Source organism: Aythya fuligula, chromosome 7 (genome assembly GCF_009819795.1).
Source record: "Aythya fuligula isolate bAytFul2 chromosome 7, bAytFul2.pri, whole genome shotgun sequence".
Lineage (NCBI taxonomy): Eukaryota > Metazoa > Chordata > Aves > Anseriformes > Anatidae > Aythya > Aythya fuligula.
Window position 1 is genome coordinate 2,332,321 of NC_045565.1, and position 22,957 is coordinate 2,355,277.

The window sequence follows — 22,957 nt, forward strand, 5'->3', positions numbered from 1 at the left end:
TTGAATATGAGTGCTGATGTAAACTGCGATGTAGGATGCTTAGCTTAAAAGGGTTTTGTTCAAAAAAAAAGTCTCAAATGAGAGGAAATAGGGAGTTGCAGATCCACTGAAGCCTTTTCCCAGGCCACTGCACCAAATTGTAACCACCTGTGTGAATGCTTCAAGAAGCAATTATGAAATAATTATTCTAGGACAGACTAAGGTGTGGTAGAGGATATATGAGCCCTTTGAGAACCTGGAATGGCAACCAGCTCGTCTGGCAAGAGGGAGAGCCAGTTTGAGTCCAAGAGTCTGATTTGTGGCTGGCAAATCAAAAAGGCCCAAGAGAAAGAAAAGAGATGAAAAGTGGAATTGCTTAGACGAAGGAAGCAGATCTCCTGAGAGGAACAGGGTGACACTTCTGTTCAGTGTTGACAAGGCAGAGTTGTGGGTTATTGCTGGCCTGATTTTTTGCAGGGTGGAGTTGCCACGTTCTTTTATGTGATGAGAATTTGTACACCAGTTACGGTACTTATCCTACTAGCTGGCAAGAGACAGAGCAAGTGTGGTTCTACACAGGTTTTGTAACTTTACTTTGCTGCTTTTTACTAGCTGTGCCTAACCAAGCACAGAACAGTCCATTCTAGCCAGGGTTCATACTTACTTTGCTTCTGTTTCCCTTTTCAATGTTTTATTTGGAGAGATTTTTTTCCTTTTGACTGTTACGAAGCTTTGTTAAGCTATGGGAGGTGATCGTTTAAGTATCTTGTCAAAACAACACTGGGAATATATTTTAAGACAAAATTTTGTTTTATTAATTTCTGTTGGAAGTTTCCTTTTACTTTGTACTAGTAGAGCCAATTCATTATTTTTATAATGATTTTGCCGTAGTTCAGGACATAGAGCCAATAGAGTTCAGCGTAGATTTTCAGTTTTGGAATGGCTTCCACTGTTCTTGTTTAGTGTGCGAAGGATACTAGTGGATGAAGGTTAGACAAAACGATTTTACATTTAGAAGATGACTTGCTGCAGTTTCAAAATCAGCCATTCCTGTTGAGGTTGATCTGTTGTTAGTTTATTTAGTCTGTACAATCTAAAACGGCAGTAACAATCAACAGGGTGTGGGTTAGAACATGGTAAGTGTATTTCCCAAGAGCCTGGGAAAACACTGCCAAAGTCTGAAACTGGATACACATCTTAGAGCCCACAACTGTACGGAGGCAATGAAGCCTTCAGTGTTAATCAGGAGATATAATAATTGATTTTGTGTGTTGGGTTTTTGGAATATCAATGTTTTGTTCATGATTGCTAAACTAACCCCTTTCAATCCTAAATGCTGCTTATTTGTTCCATTCACTTTAGGCTGTTTGCTGAGAACCACATTTTAGTAGCTATGGGGCTGGGTAGGAAGTTAAGTTTATTGCAGATTTCATGGAACAACTTCCCTTCAAATCCTGTCACAACCCTGTTGATTGTCTGAAATGGAATTTAACTCCTTTGGCCAGTATGTCTTCTTTTGCAGATGTAACATGAGATGTGAGAGACAAAGCAGATGGAATTGTTTAAGGTACACCTAGAAATATTTCCACCTGGAGAACACGGGGCCTTTCTCCTAATCCCCAGCATATAGGCTGCTATGTTACTTCAGTTCCACCTCACTCCTTACCCTGCTTTTCACCTGCGCCTCCTGCTGTAATGTTAGCACATATATTTTTATGGTCCATTCCCAGCACCATGGAAGTATGGAAGTCAATAGCAAGCCCTTTTGCAGTTAAATGAATTTCATCAGACAGTGTGAATTTACTCATGGATGGATGCTTCTTGGAAACTTGGGTTTCAGCAAGCTTGGACCAAAAAGCCAGGTTTCTGGACACAGAGCTGCCTACCAGATGGCTTCCTCCTGCTGCTGGAAGCCTTGAAGTGGTTTAGTATCCTTCAAGAAACTTCACAACCAGGGATCATGATCTCTTTGTCTTCCTACTGAATAATACGAGGGCCTCAGCTTCAGTGAGAACTCTGTGTGCTTCTAGGCTCATTATTGAAGCATAGGAAAGGCATTTAAAAGTTTCTTATTTCCAAATACCGTGTTGCTCCTAGTACAGAGCAGCTTAGGGAATCCCTGAAGATGGGACAAACACATCCTCTTTTCCTCCACACTTAAAGAATAAATTGAGAACAAATGTTTTTCCACTTTAAAAAGATACTTTTAATAGTATTTTTTGTCCACAGGACAAAAAATGTCCCTTTGAAATGTCAAACTTTCATACTCAGCTGGAATTAAGACTTGGACGTTTGAAGCACTGGTGGGTATGGTTCTTGAGAAATAATGCATCCACAGCGCTAAGACATCATGATCTCTGCTCTTCACAGTCTTTTGTCCTTTCCTGACCCCCCCCCCTCCCCCCGTCCCCCGATGTTCATTTATAGTGACCTAGACTAAATAACAGTTGCAAATAACAGCTGTCTTTCAGCTTCCATGAGATGCTTTTTTACAGTGGGGAAACTGAGTCAGAAGAGGAATGCCCTTTGCAGTGTTATGGCTTCAGAAAACCTGCTGGGAAGCTCAGTACTGTCTTGTTATGATCTGACTCAGAATGCCTTCCCCTTACTCTCCCACGACACTTCTAAAAAGAAAGACTCCTCCCCCTTTTTAAGAAATAGTGCTGGTAAAAGCTGTAAACAAAACTTTCTTTCTGCTGTGTACTCTTTTTCTTTTTCATTCACAGATAATCTCTGGAGCCTTTTGGTGGCTCCATCATCCCATCTCTTTAGTCCTGGGCACGTGGAAAACCTGTCCTTGTTTTTAGGGGGAAGAGATGGGTGGAAGCTGCAACCACATTCTCTCCAATAAAATGAAGGAACATTGCCTTTGGCCAAGTTCTTTTTACTGTCATTCCAATTGTGCATTATGTTTTTCTGGGAAAGTTGGCTTCGAGTGCAACTGGCAGAAGTTTTTGCCTATGTGTTCCTTGCCAAAGGGTGAGTCTCTGCATACAGCCGTACCCTCAGACCCCAGGGTCTAACTGAGCCTGTGCTAAGCTAATGTCTCGGGTCCTCCTGCATCCAGCTCTGTGGCCCTGGCATGCAGTCAGGATAAGAAAGGTGAGAGCATAGTTCTGCAACACAAACAGAGTATTTAAACATGGAGTTCTGTCCTTTTACTGTATTCTTAAAAATGTTTGAGCAAACATAGAACAAAAAAGTGGCTTTATTAAAAGAGAAAAAATAAGTTTGTAAAGTTGTTCCAGAACTTCCCTAAGATTCGTTAAATGTCATGAAGTCAGAGTATTAAAATAAATGTGAAAATATCTGAAATTCAGAACAAATTATAAGATACAGAGAGAAATACTGGAAAGTACTTTTATACATGAGAAGAATAAAATGTCCATTTTCTTTGCTGGAAAATGTGCTGTGGTTTGCTGTGCAGATAGTACCTGATATGGACCAGCTGTTGGATGATGCAGTGGCTTGAATCAGAGACCTGAGCAAAGTATGACACATAGGTTAGGTCTCCATGGAGTTCTCTGTCTTAAGATACCTCTGAGTCACTTCTCTTCTTTGGCCAGTCCCAAGTGGGGATGGGATAAGAATTTTCCTTCTGACCTAAGCTAGAGAAATGACTAAAATGCCTTTTCTTCACCCCCCCCCCCAAGATCTGCAGGCTGCTTGGCTTCTTCAGACAGTGAGGAGCCAGGACTCTCCGTCCCCCCTTGCATGGAGCTTAGCAAGGAACTACTGGTGGTGGAACTCTTGGAAGAACTGGCTTTTTGTGTGTATTGATTTCCATCCTGAAAATGGCAGAACTCGTAGCACTCCTTGCTTTGAGTTTTGGTGCTTGGCTGTCGAACATGCCGTGAGTTGTAATAGAAATATGTGCAACTGCTCTTGCTAATGTGGAAATGTCAGTACCTAACAGCATAGAGAGCTCTCATCAGTTTTGCCATAAGTCTGTGCACTAAAGTGGTCTCCCTCCTTTAGCTTGCTGTTTGTTTTCATGAAACTTGTAAGAATTGTTGTGTTCCATTGCTTTTGCTGTTCCAGGTTTAATTACGTTCTCAGATTTATTAGGGGGAGAAAATGGTGGCAGCTATGGACAGGCACACAAACATTTGCACAGGATGATCACACAACTCTTATTTTTTTGTGTGTTCTTTTTCCTTTTTCTAAAGCCAAAATGTTTCGGAATTTGGCATGAATTTCTGGAGAGTTGGCCTGAAACTGCAATTTCTTTGGCAAATTGACTATTAAAAGAATTTCTCAACGTTCCATCCAGTGGCCCTGGTTACTACCGAGCATAGGTTGGTAAGCAGCTTGGAGAAGGGAGACTTTTTAATTCCACCACCCAGGCATACAACTCATGTTACAGGGTAGTTCAAAGAGCCTTCCTATCTCAGATTGGAGGCAAGGGTACAAGGACAGTAAGCATACTAAGAAAAAAATAACTGTCAACTTTTATGCCTCCTGTAATTATTAATTCATTTTTATTCATTTTATTTCATCTGAAGAGTTATACAGTTGGGCAGGATGACAGAGAAATAGGACAAAAAATGGTTGTATTTAGAAACAAAATCTGCATTGAGATCACCAATGTATAGTGAAAACAAGATCTTCCTTTGTTCTTTCTCATATTATGAGTACTTGATGATATTAAATAGAATAAATGTGAATCCAATAAAAGGCAATATTACTTTTATTTAGTGTCTGGTAAGCCTGTTTAATTCAGTGTCAAGGAAGGTTACAAAGATTAATATTGCAGCTGATAGTTCTAAAGGGCTGAATAATTTTATGACCAATAACACTTCTAACTCCTTAAGCTAAATGAAATCTCATGCTTCAAAACGTATGTTGACAGCAAACCTCTCTTCACTACTCTTTTCTTCTACTTCATATACATGGTGAGATTTTGGCTTCAAGGTGCTTCCTGCTGTAAAGCACTAACCAAAAGCAGGACTTCAGGATGAATTGCTGAAAGCAATTCATACTTCCATAGATCCTGTACATTGCCATATTGCATGCACAAGAATTTCATTAGAGACTGTGAATTCTGTCCTGCATGTAATAGTAATAAAAACATAAAAAGTTGTGGTTTTTTTTGTTTGTTTTGTTTTTGTTTTTAATTCAGACATTTTAACATTGCTAGATTCAGCTTCAAGCTCTGATTCAAGCTCTGAATCAGATTCAGATTCAAGCTCTGTGAAGCGGTCAGTCCAAGTAAACATATCACCTGCAAAATGTATGCAGTACTTTTTTTTGGACTACAGTGGAAATTTCATCTTGCCCCAAGACTCCAGTTCTCCAAAAGATGATTTGTAGTCTTATTTGACATGAAATAAAAATGAAAGTCTTTTGTAGTGCTTTGCACGCATTCACTTCCAGATGAAATCAGGAACAGAAATGCACTTTAGTAGCCTTCTCCTTTTATGAACTTATAGAAAGTTTCAGTTCATCTAAAGACTTCCACTTCTATCAGTCTCAAGTAGGTGCACCAGGCTTCTAAATTCTTCATATTCTTTAAATAATCTGCTTGCTTAAATTGTATGGCATTTAGTTTTGCTGTTGTAATAGTCGTTGTGGTTCTTATGTCCAGCTATGAAGGAATGTGGTTGTGTTTCCTATGTTAGAAATTGAAATTATAATTCCAAGGCTGTGGTTATTGTATTATTAATTTAAGTCTTCTTTTATTTATTTATTTATTTTTTTTGGGAAGGTATATAATTTTAATCTCTGCAATTAAGACAATGTTCTTTGTGACTTGCATTTCTCTTCTCCTCTCCTCCCCATATAAAGAAATAGAGATCTGTGACAAAAAGAAAGTGAGGAGAATCTGAGAAGGTGCAGAGATCTTTTCAGTGGCTTGATATGGGTGAAGGAAGGGCGCTTTCCCTGGGTAATGTGTTGAACTCTCCATGTTCCTGGGGAGATGGGATTCAAGGCAATGAATTCAATGACAACCAGAAAGACACATCCAAGGTGGTAAACCTCTGACAGTAGAACAGTTCAACAGCTATTCCAGATCTGTTGTAGTCAAATGGTATTGTAACTTTCATAGAAGCATTCTTTTCCCTACATATGTCTCAGACCTTTCTTTTCTGTTAAAAGTGCTTGAGAAAGAAATATCATTTGTTGTTTTGTGCGACGCACTGATTGCATCCTTCAAAATTGTTCTGTTTGTAAAAGGTTTACCATCAGCGTGCAATATTATTACATCAGATATGACCCAGAAATGGCTGCATTCTGTGGCAGTCAGCTGAGCCTTAAAATCGCCTGTGATTTTCAATAAGTGATGACTATTTCTGGAGGCTTGTAGGATCTTATTTTTCATGAAATTCACATAATTCTTACATTTTTTTAGTTGTTGTTTCTCTAGAATTTTTCAAGTTGCAGTAACAGGTTTTGATTAGGCATCTGAAAATACAAAAATTGATTTGTTGCAGTCAGTTGCTTTCTGGTTTAAAAGTGCAGACAGTTGGGAACAAAAAAAGCAAAATATGATTTGACATGGCTGGCTTTCAAGCTTTCAACACAAGTAACAAGTAGCCACAGCAACTGGCTTTGGAATAAGAAATGTATCCTCTGGTTGTTCATTCTAAAAGGTTTGATTGGTTTGTGACCATGGTGTTAACTGAGAAAAGGGTAACTTTGGAAAGGGTTGAATTCATAACTAGCTCAGCTGCATTTATTTACCTGAGGTGGGCAAAATGTTACACTAAGGAATCTAACTTTTTGTAAGGTATGCAAAAGCGACTTCTTAGATGGGGGCAGATTTTTGCTTTGTTACAGTTTCATAGGAAATTAAGCGATCATTGCTTTTTCCAGAGATAATTTAGGTTTTGTGTCCAGAAGGATTTCTTTTATGGTGGTACAAAGGCAGTAAGAAATAAGGTAAAAACCCCCACAAGGGTGCTATAGCAATATCCAGGACTTCTCTTTGCCATTTGTCACTGCTGTAATCTGATGATCTGGACTGTTCAGTGCTACGGACACCCATAAACCCTGATGGTCTGTTGATCTAATTCTGACTGATTCTCTCTTTCCCACCTAGCTTGGCAGGGAACACTCGCATGCCAAGCAGAGCATGTGTGTGAGCCGACATGCTGCAGCATGGGAGGGGCTGCCGTTTTGGTCCCAAAGTATGGCTGTAGTAAGTAACATTCTTTGTTGCTCCCATAAAGGTGTGACAGCATTTTAAATAATGAAATGACAATGCAAAGACTGGAGGGAAGAGCTGTCACAGCCTAATTGAAAGTTCGTTATGCTGCTTATACCATTATCATAAAACTCTTTATCATGTGTCTGTAAATGTGCAAATTAAAAACCCAGAGGTAATTTTGTATTTTATCTGCATGTAAAAAGATTGTGAAATTATCATCTCTTTCATAGTTAAATAACTTTAACCTGTATGGTGACCTTTGAATATGCAAATAACAGAGCTTTGTTGGATAGAATACATTTTGTTAATTATAAAACGATAAGTGGAGAAAATCTGAAGAAAACAGGAATTCACTTTGAAGTAATCATAGTGGAAGGTTTATGTGATAAGGAAAAAGGAAACGTTTTATATTTATGTGCAGGCTCAGAAGAATGATTGTCTACTGCTGTTCAAATCTGTGACTCTGCAGCTGTAATCAAAACCAGCAGGAGAATTTCTAACTTACATCACCAGCAGCAAACTTGGTGAATATATAATGCATGCCCAGAGACTTAAAGAATTTCAAATGGCTTTTAAGTAACAGGGCTTTTTATTTTTTTCCTTTTTTTTCATTTCTTTGTTGTTGTTGGGTTTGTTGTTGTTTTTATTGTTCTTCTCAGTTTTAAGATGTCTTTGAAAAAAATGCTGTGACCATGAAACTGAGTAATAATTAAACATTTTTCTGCAGGTCAGAATGATCATTTTCACATAAAGAGGAGAGCGTAATGAACATGAGGAGAGAATTAGTTGCTCTTAGGCATGGTATAAGTTGTTTTTGAATAAATCTGTCTAGTCTCTTGCTAAGATAGGCATGCTGACTTGCAGTTTTGCCATCTCATGTGTACATGCACATTTTCAGTTACTGTTTCTTGATTTGGTGATCTCTGGAATGAGGTAGGTTTGGTTTTCACTTTATGCCTGGAACCTGGCCTGAGATTTCAGTTTACTTTCCAGAGATCTATGCTGGGAATCATAAGCTGCTCTATTGTTCTAGCAATTTAGGAGTGCTCCCACATACCATTATGCTACTTGAGGCAGCAAAGTTTAAGTAAATTCCATCATTGACCTCAAAGGGGACAGTTGCAAACCCTCAGCTGGTAAGGTCATTTATAGCTGACTTGCAAGCAAAAGTAGTATAATCTGAAGTATGGAAAGAGCTGGTAAAAATGCCTACAGAATACAAAGCTTTACTCAAGGGATACTTGCTTGGTTAATATGTCAGGTAGGAAGTCTGTATTGTAGGCCTATTTGCTGTTGGTATACCATTCACTGGCAGAGTTAAGATTTGTGATTAGCCTTAGTAGACTTCTGTATTATTACAATAATGATGCTTTTTAGGCAGCCTGAGCTCTCTTGGATTATATAGAAGAAAAAATGACAGAATCAAATTCAAATTGTAAATCTGCTGGGTGAATTCTATTAATGTCTTTTTACAAGCATTTGCTTATTTTCATAATTTCCATATTAACAGCTGTAAATAACAGTCAAGTCTTTCTTTCATCTCTCATTTTTTTTTATCAGACAGCATTTGCTCTCCATTGAGCTATACAACAAGTAATTCAAATTTGTTTCTTTATGGATGTTTGCTCGCAGTTCTGTTCAGGAAAAGTAGAAAATAAACCCCTTTTCTTTTGTCTCACTGGATCCTGCAAAACTCACACTTTCTCACAGTAGATCTTCTGATTACTGCTTACTATGTAAGTTTTGACAGAAATGTAGACAGTCTTGGAATTAAGATTCCAAGGGGCTGCAAGCATGCTATGTTTTGACTACTACATATGAATATTTTTAAAGGCTGCAAACTATGCTGTCAGTCAGAAATACATCATGTGAGCAAAATGTGGTTTCTCTGGCTAAAGTGTGAAGGGCTTTATCAAGGAACACGGACATGTTTTAGGAGGAAAATCCCTAGAGAAATGGTTAGTCTAAATTTCTCAAAAGAGCAGATACTAATGTAAGTAACTCTTGAAGATATTTTGCTGTAAAGACTCTGTTATAACATTCATGTGCTGCATGCTGTAAAGAGAAGCCTCCTAGGTTGTTATGTTTCAAGAAGTGTAATAAAGCTATATGAAAGTAGAGAAAATTGAATTCTAACATGTAGGCAAGTTATGGACCATTTGTTGAAATAGTTTCATATTTGTACCTGTCCTGATAATATTTCTGCTCTGGGAGTGAGTGCAGGAACTTCAGCGCTGCCATCACACAAGTCACAGCAGTTGAATTTTCTATCAATTTCTCACAAACTCCTCCCTGTGGGTTTTCACGTCAGAGTCCAGTACTTTTGTCATTATCTGCTTTTTGTAGGCAACAATATCATGGAGGAACTGGGGCAAATTTAAAGGTAGGGCAGACTGTTCCTTTCACTTGCAGAGTGAAATTAGTTCTTGACATTAGTCCATGGCTAAAATCAGTGGGAATTGTTTAGCCTACATATTTCCTGCTAAATTAAACCTGTTAGAAATTGTGAAAGCATCAAGGCCTTGAGGCTTACTGGCACAGAACAGTCTGTGATGATACTTGGAAACTGTCTGGGCTTCCAAATGCATAGGTACTGCTGGCTGGGGGGAACCTGGGACATCATAACTCTGACACACACCGTGGGACTGTACAGGCAAATACTGTTTTGCATGGGCCAGAAACATGCCAGGAACCATCCTGCTTGTTTAACCACACAGGTGTTCATATTTGAGTGTCTGCAAGTGTTCAAGGGTGTTATTTAATTTGTTATTGTACTTCAGGGTGGCTGCAGTGGACTGAAGAGCTCTTCAGTGAAGAAGTAGAATGCAGGTACCCAGCCATTGCTTTATAGACTCCTGAGAGTACAGACTGAGTTGTCTGAGCAAGAGCAAACTACAGAGGTATTATGTCTTCTGGAACAGGATCCTGCAAAGATCAGTCTCAGGAACCTTAACAGTAGTTTATTTGCTGTGCTGGAGAAGGTTTAGCAGATAAGTGTCTGTGTCTTATCTATTATTTAAACTTCCTTGGCAAGGAAAGGTGATTGAAGAGATGGTTGTGATAATGTTTGGATTACTGTTTATGGAAAACAAATTCTGTGCATCCTTACAATTTTTTTGTTTTGCAAAGATAGAAGACTGTGAAAGTTGGAAACAGGAGCAGCATAGTAACATGTGATTGGTACTGGGTTCTGGGGAGTGCGCGTATGCCAAAAACTCACTTGTAACCTCATACCGGTAATGGACTTAACCCAACAGGAAAGTCATAGCTGGCACACTTCCAAATTTGAAAGATTTGAATTTGCTGATGTTGGTATCTACTGTTTCCTAGACATGTAGAGAAAGAAATTCTTCTGGGCCAGAGTGAAACTAAGAATATGTGAAAAATTCCATTTCCTGTATCATCCCCTTGCTTTGGGTTTCCGCTAGCAATAGGAAGACATTTGAAGGAACCTATTTATTGCTGGAATGGAGATGAATTGGTGAAAAGAGAAATGCAAGCAACAGCTTCCCACACATCTTCCTGTTCTCACAGTCCTCAAAGAATGCCAGATCTCATTTGATTGGAGACGATTTGGACATTATTTTCATCCAGTGTGTGTGTGGGGGGAAACACAAAAGGAATGCCTTCCTATTGGAAAACCGGGGTTAGCTCTTCAGGAACCCGCATTCCATCTGGGTGCCCATTTACCTTTCCATAATGGAAGAGGTAATTGTACCTCTGAAACTGTAACATTTCTAGTATTTACCATAATTAGCTATGAAAGTGTAGTACAGCTCTTGTGTTAGGGCTGAGAAGCAAACTTGTTCTTCTCATGCAGAAAGACTGTGTTAAAAATGGGAATGGACTATTACAGGAACTTAATAGAAAAAAAAAATCTTTTCCACCACCATATGGTAGTGATATAACACAAAGCATTTTCCTGCCAAGATATCCTGTTACAATGGCAGGCTGCCAGTAGCTTCTCTCCTCCTCATTCAAACAACAAAAATATCCAAAAAGAATTCTTTGGCTGAATCAGGCTGTTGCTTATAAATACATACTATTGGCTGGTACTCAATCTACATGCTCAGTTTCTCTAGAGAGCCAGTCCATTTCGCTGTAAGAGTACTGGAAAATGACTTACCCAGCTCAGCTGCTCTAGGACATTTCTTTCTATTCCAGGTCTTGGAAAGAAGAAATCTTGCATTGCTGCAGTCATCAGTCCTCATTGCTAGTTCCTGCTTGAACAAATTTTGGTCTTGGTACAAAGCTCAGCCCATTTTAGTCATCTCTCTTTGGATCTACACTTACGAATGTGCAACTCAGAGGCGTGAGCTCACTATTCTCCGGACACTTTGGCAAAATTCACTGGTTCACTGCAGCTCAGAATAGAAAAAGCCTGCTGAACCAAGCCTTATGCGTGACTTAACAAGAACTTGTCATGGATCTGTGGTTCCTTCCTAAGGCTACCTTATGTGATTAGTATATGCAGCATCAAATTACACTCTCTGTGTATTGTAATGAAGAGACGGGGAATATCCTTTCCTGCTTAATCCCTACCAGTAGGAAATGCATTGTGGTTTAATCACAGAGCCTAAGCTAGTTACTGATATCCCCAGCATCAAAGCCCAAGAGTAGCTAGAGATACTGACTTTCTTTATGGCAATGTCCCATATCGATGCTGTTGTGTGTTCAAGATTTAGGCCTTTATAACCATTTATGTTTGTCCTTCTACCTGAACTATCTTCCTCCAGGAAATGCAGCTTGTAGTCTTCAGCTGAAGTCTTTGATGAAGGCATGGCTGTATATTGGGCCACACCCTCAGATGGTATAATCCATCACAGCTTTTTGGCCTTTTTCGTAGACATCTCCCGCTTTCTACTTCTTAACTGTATGTATCTTCACTAAGTAAAGTGCCATTAGATGTAGTTGCTCTGTGACATTTTCCGTACCTCAGGACATCTGATGTCACTATTGTTCTGGCTGTCTTTATCTGCACCTCTGTTTCTGTGCAGTTCCCTAGAGATCATGGAAATATATCAAACCAAATAACCATCTGTCAGGGGGCAAGACAATATTTGCAAAATATTCAATGATTCATCTTTTGGCAAAATCATTTCCTACTGTGTGTGCAAAGCTTGCTGAGCTTTCAGCCTTGCTGAAAATAAGAAATGGTCCTATTTTCCTCATTGTCCTCACCTTCTAGGCAGCTAGAGCTGTGAGTACACATTGCACTATAAATCATTTTCTCTGTTTCATCTGTGTTAATATTGATCATGGGTAATTTTGTCCTTGTGGACAGACTAAAGTGTGATTAGCCACATTTATATGTGTGTGATAAATTGAGCTGCATTATGTTGCATAGTTTTTAGGTGCAAATGGTATGATTGTTGGTGTAATCTCATGTTCTATATTCTTATGACACTTTGCTCCTTTTACCAATAACTCTGGTGATTTTTATATCAGTTCACTGAGGTGAAGATAGTTCACAGGTTCTTTTTCTCAGAAAACTAATGTTGGGAACCTTTGGAAAACAATTGATGAGTCGTCTTAGATATTGCATAAATCTTTCACATCCAACTTTAACAAATAAAAGAGTGTTGCATGGAGTGATAGATGAAATTGCCATGGTTGTGGGCTAGTTTGAGGAGTTATCATTTACTTGTTGAATAGAATTTGAGGAAGGTGTAACCAGTAAAGTTGTATGTGAGCTGTACAAGGCCCCTCTGCCCTCCGGTACCAGAACTCTGGAACGCCCTGAAGCTGTTTCATCTCTGCAAACAGACCACTCCTTGCTTGGAGGTTGCAGTTTCTTTGCTGAATTTGTTCTTGCATGTGACTTTCAAGAAAGGGATCTGTCTCTTACTAGCTTAATGTAACAAAATTGCTTTGTCTTGCAATATACTGAACCAAGATTTAGCACTTGGTCTAACACACGCAGTCTGCAGTGTGACAGCTGGTGCTGGTATCATAGAAGCCCAAATTTTGAGCTAGGCCCCCCGTGTTAAGCAAACCTCAAGCACAAATAAAAAATAAATAAATTCCCGTCTCTCCTTTTCCTTAGCATTATGCAAGCAATCTACCAATCTGTTACAAGCTTGTCAGCGTAAATGCTTGTCGAAGTGCTGTACACGGTGATACTGGCATCTCCTCCATACCAGCAGATAGAACTTGATCTGCAAACCCAGGTGACAAAAAGGGAGGGAGCCTGGAGGAGAGCCCTGCAGCCAAACACGCGGGTCTCACAGTCCCCCTGGTTCCTTGTTAGCAGACTGGAAGATCCAGCGTGAAGCACAGCAGAGTGATGCTGGATAGCAAGATAATTATAAGATCAAACTCTGTCAAAACCAGAGAAGTTGGAGGCTGACAGGCACAACATCGTGTCCTTTATATAATTCATTACTGTCAGAAGAGAATTTATCATCGATCTGCAGGCAGATGCATGTTTATCTGAATGTAAGGGGCTGTTGATTATATGATTGTAGCTGTAGGGTAGCAGGAATAGGGAACTGGCCACAACAGATTACTTTGGCACTATCGCGTGACAGGCTGCGATGATTCTAGGAGACCCTGGCTGCACAGCCGAGTTTGTGCTCTTCATATCTGACCTCTGTCTCCCTCTCAGTGTGGCTGACAGTAGGAGTATAGACAAACGGAAAACTTGCGGAATCACTCGGTAGTCATGCAAGCAACGGAACGCTAAAGAAGTTTGTATCTTGTTAAAGCTGCAAGAGGAAAATGGGGGCCTTAAGTCACTTTTAAAAAATCCTCCCAAGTCTCAGACCTGTCTCTAAAGCAGTGATTTAATGCATCTTTTTTTCCTTCTTCCCACGAGCCATTCTGACAGTGCTAGTTAATCATTCTTTTTTCCAGCTATATTTGAGTGCGGTCAGAGCTCCAAGTGGATGAGGCCAAAGATGTCTGGACTGTCATTACCATCTGGGATCACAATCCTCTTTGTTGTGAAGGGAGAAGGAAGTGGGGAAAGCAGATGCCCTCTTCAGTCCTCTGCTTGGGTAAAGGGTCCATCTTCTATGGGTTGGTCCTCCATGCAAGCCTTTCATCAGTTTCTCCTAGTTTCTTGTTCCATTTGCAAGCAGCTATTTTGGATGGACATGTCCCACTTCAAATGGAGAGAGACCCTGCTGCTGCAGCATGTCCTTCCTGGGAAATTTTCCAAGTGCAGGCAAATCTGAAGAGCTTTCTGCTCTTTTGTTCTATGTTTTGCACAGCACAGAGATATCGTTGGATAAGCCTCCTATCGTATCGTGGGAGTCAGTGACAGAGAAAAGATGTAATGATCCATTAAATGCAAGCCTAATTGATCAACAGTTAAGAATGGAAAAATTTTCCTGGTCTGTCTCTTTCTAATTAGGCTATTTGCCTTATTCAGCAGGCAGTTAGGCAACGCAAGTGAGTTCATGTAACAACTCAGTGTTCCTCCTTTCTCCTACCTCTGCTTCTTAGGTTTCTGCCAAATTAGTGAATTGACTCAAGGTGCTGCTGACTGCAATTAGGTGAGCCCCAGGAGTGGCAAGAGGGGAAGGGAGGGACTTGGTAAAGGGGTGGTTGGGAGGGTGAGAACTCAATGTTGTGAGCAGGGAGGTAGAGTAGTTCAAGTGCTTATGTGTCTGTGTTCCTGGTCTTGTGGATGTTGGAAGTGAAATGGGCCATCCTGTCACGGTAGTGAGAAGGTTTTTTCTTCTCCTGTGTTGGTAATGTGGTTGTGACATCAGGAGCTGTTTTTTTTAATAAATTTTTTTTGTGTCTGGAGTCAGAGCAGACTCAGAAACAGAAGGGATGGAGATGTTAACCATTAACATATGCAGTCCTATAATGAGGAGGAAGGAGAGGTAGAGAAGTAGTCCATCATCTGCTAGATTGGCTACTTCAGGAGGGCTTGTTCATATCTCGAATGTGGTAAAGAGGGAGGCATCCCTTTCTAATGGGGCTTAGTCCCGCTGACATCTGTCCTGAAAGGTCAACTGTGGATTCCCCCTTTACAAAACAACTAAGTTTTCTGTTGTCCTCTTTATCTAGTGTTCCCAGCTGCTGTGAAACACAGGAGAAGGCAGTGTTGCTTGGGCTCCACTTACTGCTATTTTCAGTCTTTGCACAGCTTGAGGTCTCTCCTTCAGAAATGACTGTACATAAAAAGGGGTACTTGTCCCACAGGCTCCTTGGGACAATGTTGTCTAGGAGTAAGGGGATGAGAATACCCTCCCATGACATAGGCAGAAGGTGGAATGAAGAGTAGTTGTTTCTCTTGCTGGTGCTATGGTTCAGTAAAGGATTTATTTGTTAAACACTTGTAGATGGTAAGATCCAATTTCCTATTAAACCATTTAGGAGTGACATTCTAGAAGAAATCCTTTCAATGCTCTAATCTGACCTTTAAAACAAACTGTACCGCTGTAAAATTTTTCAGGAAGAAATAGTTCTGTTAAGGAAACAACGCTATAAAAGTCTTCCGCTCCTTATTAATTTTAAAAAGATAATGTTTCTTACATTCGGCTGATGAAGGGAAATATAACTATAATTTCTGAATTACGTTATTGGTGTGTTGCCTGGTTATTTTCTGAGGAATTGCTCTGAGGTATTAAGGACTCCAGTAAACTTCCAAGAAATGAGAATAAAGCCTTTTCCAAACCTAGATTTATGAAGATGACTGTCTCTGGGCCAGTCAGCTTCTTGTGTTTCATTCCTTCCTGCAGTGGAAAAATTGATGTGTGTGTGGTTTTTTTTTTTATATATTTTTTTTCTTTTAATCAACTTGATTATACTTCAGATCAACTTGAAATCATCTGATGGGAGTATTGTTGGAGGTGATGTGATTGAGAGAAAATCTTAAAGAGCCTCTTTAAACTCCATTCTTGTTTAACTGTCAGTCCTTTTAGGAGCCGTATGAAACTGTATCCAGACACAGTCTTAATTTCAAGCAGCTAAAAGTTGGCTGCTGCGTAGGCTGCAGACAGCGTGAAGGTTGAGCGTCTTCTCCAGAAGCCTCTTAATCTGCTCCTTCATAGTGGTGTGTGTAGGGCAAGCTTGCTAGACAGCCCCTCTATTTAAGAGCTTATCCTCTGTGCAGTATTAGAGCTCTCTGTTTGCATGTTTACATCTTACCTCAGCTTTTGCTTGGTCTGTGAAATACAACTATCATTTTCTACCCTTAAAAGATTTGACTAAATTTATCATCTTTTGATATAAGCTCACTTTCTTCTCTAATTTCAAAGGGATTGTTTGAGACCTGTTTTGAACCTGCATACTTATTGTAGGTTGTACTTCCTTTTGTTCTTTTTTTTGAATTATTTTCTCTGCAAGGTTTTTAGCACCAAATTTGTGTCACTAAAGTGAGGGCTGACACCTTCCTAGGTAGGAATTGGTGTTTCTTTGCAATGCAACCTTACAGTCAGTATCTTACTCGTAAAAACACAACCGTCTCTGAACCCTGAGTAGAAGACCCCAAGATTTTTAGTCTTATTAGCTTTCAGTTCTCATCACTGGCCATTTAAATCAAGGCATCACAATTTTTGTCCCATCTTATTAATATATGGATTCAAGGTGAAGTTAATGAGGGTTTTAAAGTGTCCTGAATTTGTGCATCTGTTGCTTGCATCTGAAGTTCCCAATTGCTAACTTACCTAGGTTTCTCTCAAGATCATCTTTTTGACAGGTTTGTGCTACAATCCTTGATGCATCTTCTGCACTTACGGTGTGTATTAATTAGTTTCTGTGCACAACCAGGCCATCTTTGGCTTGTCAGACACCTCCAAGGGAGCTGCCTGCCTGTAGTGTTTAGGTTTCTTCTCAGTGTTTGTCTTCATCTATTTGTTCTAATACCAGAAAAAAGATAATATTTTGGAAAGGGGTGGGGGGAACCAAAAAAGACAATGAGATGGAATTGGAATAGAAGCTTTCATGAGACATCAGCAATGTATTTTATAAAGATGATTACAATCAATGACTTTGCAACTTTTAGAAGAACCTCGTAGTTCTCTCATAGCACTCTGTGTCTTGAGAGTGAAGTTTAATCCTTGTTCAGTGTGTGCAAGTGCCAGCAGTTCCTACGGGGTTACAAAGCACTGTGCTGTAAGGGAATACATCCACTGTAATCAGTCCTGAATGCTGCAGAGTGTATTTACTGTGCTTTGGAATATCAGTATTAATCTCATATAACACCATCAGTTCATACTAGGTTCTAATCCCATCAATTTTAACTTTGAGTAATATAATCAAAGGGAAATAGGGAAATACAGTAGTGAAATCTTAGTATCGTTATTTGTTTTCAAGCTAAGGATCTGCAAAAGCATTGCTTGATTTGTTTGAATGTTAATGGATTGCTCTAACCTGGCATCTGTTAGTCACTTAAGAATTCCCAAGCAGTTCAGGCTGTCCTTTATAACCACTGTTATCTCCTGATTCAGTTTTATTCTTCTTGCTTTTTTCTCAAGCCTATGCACTCCAACAATGTATGAGGTGCAAAAATTTACATAACAGAGTGGTAAGTGCATTTGTCCTTCTAGAATATACTCTGCTGCAGCACAACTACCTTGTAATGTAGAAATTGCCATAGTAACTACTCATTTCTTATTGATTAGATGGATAAAAATTCTCATAATATACAAGCAGAGTAACTTGCTGGCATATGGCTTCAGGCTACCCCTGTGGCAACTCTTACTTATGCAGAAAAAGGAGAGAATGCACATAAGAGTGTTTTTTTTTGTTTGTTTTATTTTTTTTTTTTAGATGAATTAGTATTCCTTGAGTTAGGTCACAAACTAGTCTTTTCTGCCACAATAGAGCTTAAAATTTAAATTAAACCTAATACACAGCTCACGACGCAGAATGCTAACGCCTTGGTTTGTTATTGGATCAGGACAACAAGATTTTACCTCAGCATGAAATTTGGAAGGGAAAAGGGAAGAAAGGAAGAAGGGCTTCCCATTCCCCCTTCACCTAGGGACAAAACTAACAGCTTTGCTGAGCTGACCCCTAATGAGTAAAAGAGAATTTTCTAGTTTAGCAATTGTGATAAATACCTCTGAAAGGTGCTTCTTACCATGCTGGAATCAGTTGCGTGAGAGAATAAGTACTGCTTTTATGTTTCTTCAGTGATACTATATAGTGATGATCTTCAGCAGTGGCATTGTGAATGCTTACTGAAAGCAGGATTAGGCCTGTAGTGAGTTACAGTGGCTGACAGCTGTCTTGGTTCATATACTGCTGTTGCTCAACGTGCTGTTGTCTCTTACAAGCCTGAAAGATGCTCCAACAAAGCTCCTACCACGTTTGTTTTGGAAGACAAGCTTTTTGTGAATTCTGTCAGAGGACTGAGACTGCAAAGCACTCAGGTAGGATGCCAGATAAAAATTAAGCCCAACACATTCTTCAAATGTGAAGTAGCAGTTTATTCAGAATAATATAAAACAAAAGAATGGCAACACTCAACCAGTGTTTTGTTTGTTTGTTTACTGCAAAGGCTATTCTGAAGCTCTCTGGGACTCTTTTGTGATGCCTTGGTGTTGGCTATGATAGTATCCATTCTGTATGATTATTCCAGGATGCTATTAGCTAAGTGTATAGCAGACTGAAGATCTTAAAGCAATTTGCAGTTTGGATCTTCCAAGCTGTTAGCACAGGTAGTACCCATGCACAAGTATCTGCTTTTCTTGACTCCAGCCCTCTTTTACCTTCTGAAGTCTGAAATGCTGGGTTAGGGCATCACTTTGTATATTATACCGCCCTTCTGCTCTGTTATTTTTACCTACAGTCTCACAGACTGACTTCAAACGTTGTCTGACCTTAAGGTTGCTTGAAGTCAATGATCTGTAGAGTTGCAGGAAATGATGCTACTGTTTCAATAAGCTGGGCCTTCAGAGACCCTGCTCAGGAAAACATCCTTCTCCCTGTAGTAGGCTACAGACAAATGGAGGAAGCTCTTTGGCAGCTGCAGATACTTTCAGTCTCTAACAGGAGGAAGTAGGCTTGGCTCTTCTTCATCTTAAGTTGGCCTGAACTCTTGAGTGCTTTTGTAGAGGCTTTTGCAGGCAGTAGCGGGAGGTTCAGTGCTTGGTGTTTTTTGTCTGTGTACTGAGATCTGGGAGATAGGCCCAGAAAGCAGCCTGAAATATAGACAGGAAAAAAAAACAAAAACACAGCTGGAAATAGGGGATGATGTAGGAGTTTAAGTTGATAATTATTTTTTATAATGTTTCTTCCATTTCACTCTTGCCTCCTTAACATCTTTTCTTTTTTGCCATTGTGACCCCTTTTTATTGCCTCACCTGTACAAATCAGGAATGTTTTTTTCCTTCATCTGGCAAGGTGGGCTTTGGTATTGGTGTTGGAAAGCTTCTTTCCTTGAAGAGCAGCATGGAGAAAGATGGAGAATTGAACCCAAAGATCAGTGCCAACTACTCTCTGCTCTGGTGATTCAAAGCTTACCTATTTTCTACTGATACGGAACAAAAGAAACAGCCTTATACCGTAGTAGATGCTAGTGTTCTGTTCTAATGAATTTTCAGGGTACTTGAGGATCTTTTTGTCTGACGGGTATGGAAAATATGCAGGTTGGTATTGATCAGACAACACACAACGCGAAGTGGCATGCTGGCATGATCTGAAAAAAATCTCAATCTTTTGTACACATATCTTGATATTCTCATAAAATTGGGACAGAAACAAAAACTTTTTTTTTTTTGCTTTCTACTAAGAGTATTGGGGGGGTGCTCTTTTTTTAAAGTATAGAGCAGTAGTTTATAAAATCATAAAATATAGATCATACACTCTATCAGACATAGGTGCTTTCATGCGAGATTCTCTTAGAAAAGAGTCCAGATTTCCTTTTTTTTTTTTTTTTTTTTTTTTTTTTCCCCCATGCGCTCTCATGCAGTTGATTTCCAAAGCATTAACTTCCCTGGAAGTTAGCTATACCATGGCAGCTACCCATTCCTCCTTCATGGTGTAATCAAGAATTCACAGGTTACGCACTGCAAAGAATCTAAAATACATTCCTGGACATGTAATCTTGTAACAAGAAGCCAGTTGAACCTGAGCTTTCCCGATCCACTGATTTGTATGTACAGTTTGATGGCCATCTGCAAGAAAGTAATAGCAAAATCTTTGCTAGCATTGTCAACCAGCAATTGTTCCAAACCAATATTTTTGTTTCACTTTAAAGTTGAACAGATGTAAACATGTGATCTCCATAATAATTTCCAAAGATTTAAAAAATATAATTTTTGAGGGGGGAAATAATGGTTGGGTGGGTTTCATTCAACTGAGGAAACCTGGATGGAATGCCAGGGATCTTACAAAACCTCTTCTAAAATCAGTGTATTGTTCAGAGAGGACAGTATGCTTAGTATTTAGAGACATGAGCTTAAAGCATTTGTAATGCTTAGGCATTTCCGTAAGTGTTTTATGGACATCTGCAGTGTTTTCATCAGCAGTCTTGCACACCATAGCAGAAATACAAAGCTGCATCTGTTAGGTATTGCAGCATCTAAATGCATATACATATGTGTGTGTATCCTGCATGCAGATATTAGATCTTAGCTGGGATCACCGTGTGACTCGTGTTTGGAGGCAAAGGTTCTGAGTGAAGACAAATCTCTCCAGAGCAATGTGGCACTCACTGGAATTATTCTGGGCTTTCAAAGCAGTGGCTGCAGTCAGAATCTGGCCAAAGTAATTAACTTACGAAGGATGGGAAAGAAACGCAGCATGTGGAAGATGTAATTAATGTGAACATGTAACAGTCAGTTTTCACATAATAAATTGGCAGCTATGCCTGAGGTAACTGCCTTTTATTTGCAAAATACAGTTGGAAATTTGTAGACGTAATTGCACATTTTCTTCCATTTCCACATGGTGCAAGAGAACATGGTACAGTACAAATATCAACAGAAATGCAATAAAATAATGGCTACTGTTGCTTTTAATGTTTTTTTTTTTTTTTTTTTCTCTTCTTCTTCTTGGCTCAGGGCTATGATCTTATTTAAACCAATGTCCAAAGGAAAGGAGGAATACATTTTAGCTCAGGAAAAGACAAGTGGCAAAACATTTTAGTGATTTTTAATATAGAATAATCTAAAAGGATAAGGCAGGAACAACCAGAATAAATAACAGTAATGGCTAGATATCTATTTGCAGAGGAGATTTAGTAATGTAATTCTCCTGACTCAAGAGTAAATAATGGCTAAGATAGATGTTCTGAAATCCTCCCAATTTGATGGCTTGAATTTTTCCAAGTCTTGAAAGCTTATCGCAGCTTTTCCTGAATAATGGGTGTGACACCAGTAGACACTGATGCCTGTAATCTTCAAGAAAATACATTCTCCTGCTTCCACAGAGCAGTGCTCTGGAAGGCTGCAAGATGACACCTGCACCCAGCTGCTGATTAAGCTTGCTCGAACAGCCTGCTGCTGAAGCCGCTCTGCCCTCCCTCTCAAAACGTTTGCAAGAGGTAGATGAAGATGGCTTGCAACTGAGGTTTGCTGCTGTGACCAAACATACAAACTTCAAGACTTTTTAATTGCCATCTGCAGGCTTCTCAATGAATTAGACAGTACTATGCTCTATCAGTCATTCCTGCTGCTACCTGGCATATGTGATTGCCCCTTCATGTGCAGGTGGGAGGGCAGGCTGCCCACCATTTAAGTGCTTGTCTGTTTCTGTGTTGTTTTTTATTTTTTTCCCTCCTGTTTTTAAGCAATCTGTTTGTCTTCAGCTGTGATGAGGAGGAAGAGTCCAAATCTATTTTATCCAAAGCATGAGGGAGGATCTAGCGTACTTTGTGACTGAACGGGGACTGGACCTCGTAGTAACAAACTAGCAGTGGAGTGAGATTTTTCTCACAGTAGGTCTGATTAGTAGCTTTACTACTGCTTAAAATGAAACAACCTGTAGACTAGGAAACACAGTTCTTTGTGTAATATTCGTGCTGTAGCTAGTCTCTGTATTCCTCACCCCAGGGGATCTTGCATTTGCTGCAGGCTGAGCCTGGTAGGCAGTTTGCTGAACTAAGCCTTTAAATAGGCAGCATATTTTTTTCTTTTTCTTTTTTTTTTTTTTTTTTTTTTTTGGGCTGGTGAATTTCAAATGATGCTCTAGGAAGGTCAGTACACTCCAAATTAATTAGCAAGGATCTCTTTAACATGATAATTACTATATCAGCAAGTGGTAAACTCAATGAATGTGAGTAGTCCTGGCTTGCATCAACAAGGAGATGTGTTGTAATTTGACCAGCTGATTCTAAATGCACTTTGGTGCGGAAGGCTTCAGACAGCACAGCTGGTCAGCAATAGCACTCTGTCTTTTTTACCTATAGACTGGAGTTAAAATCCCAAATGAAGTTGCATTCCACTCTCCATATGTCAACCTTAAAACAGCATTGTGAATGACAATTGGCTTTTTTCCTCCTGCTGGAAAGAGGCCCAAAATGAGAAGAGCAGGAGGCGTTGCATGTTATTACTAAAGTACAAATGGTAGAAATCGCTACGAGGTGTATGAGACTTCTTTCTTTATGGCTTTTCTTGTAATGGAAGAGCCTGATCCTGCACAGAACAGATCATATGGTTTAACATCTCATAAATACTAACACAGGTTCACATGTTTGGGGATGTTTTAAATAGGTTCATTTTTAAATAGGTATATCTTTCAAAGAATAAACGTGCCATTGTTTATCAGGCTATTAATAAATAAGCATATGACTGCTGTGGTGGTCATAGAAACACTCTTACGCACTCCCAGAACCACATTCTGTCTTTAGATGGCTGAGGCTTTAGGTAAGACTGGGAAATTTTAACAACAGAAATTACTTTAATTAGGCCACTGTATTTGATA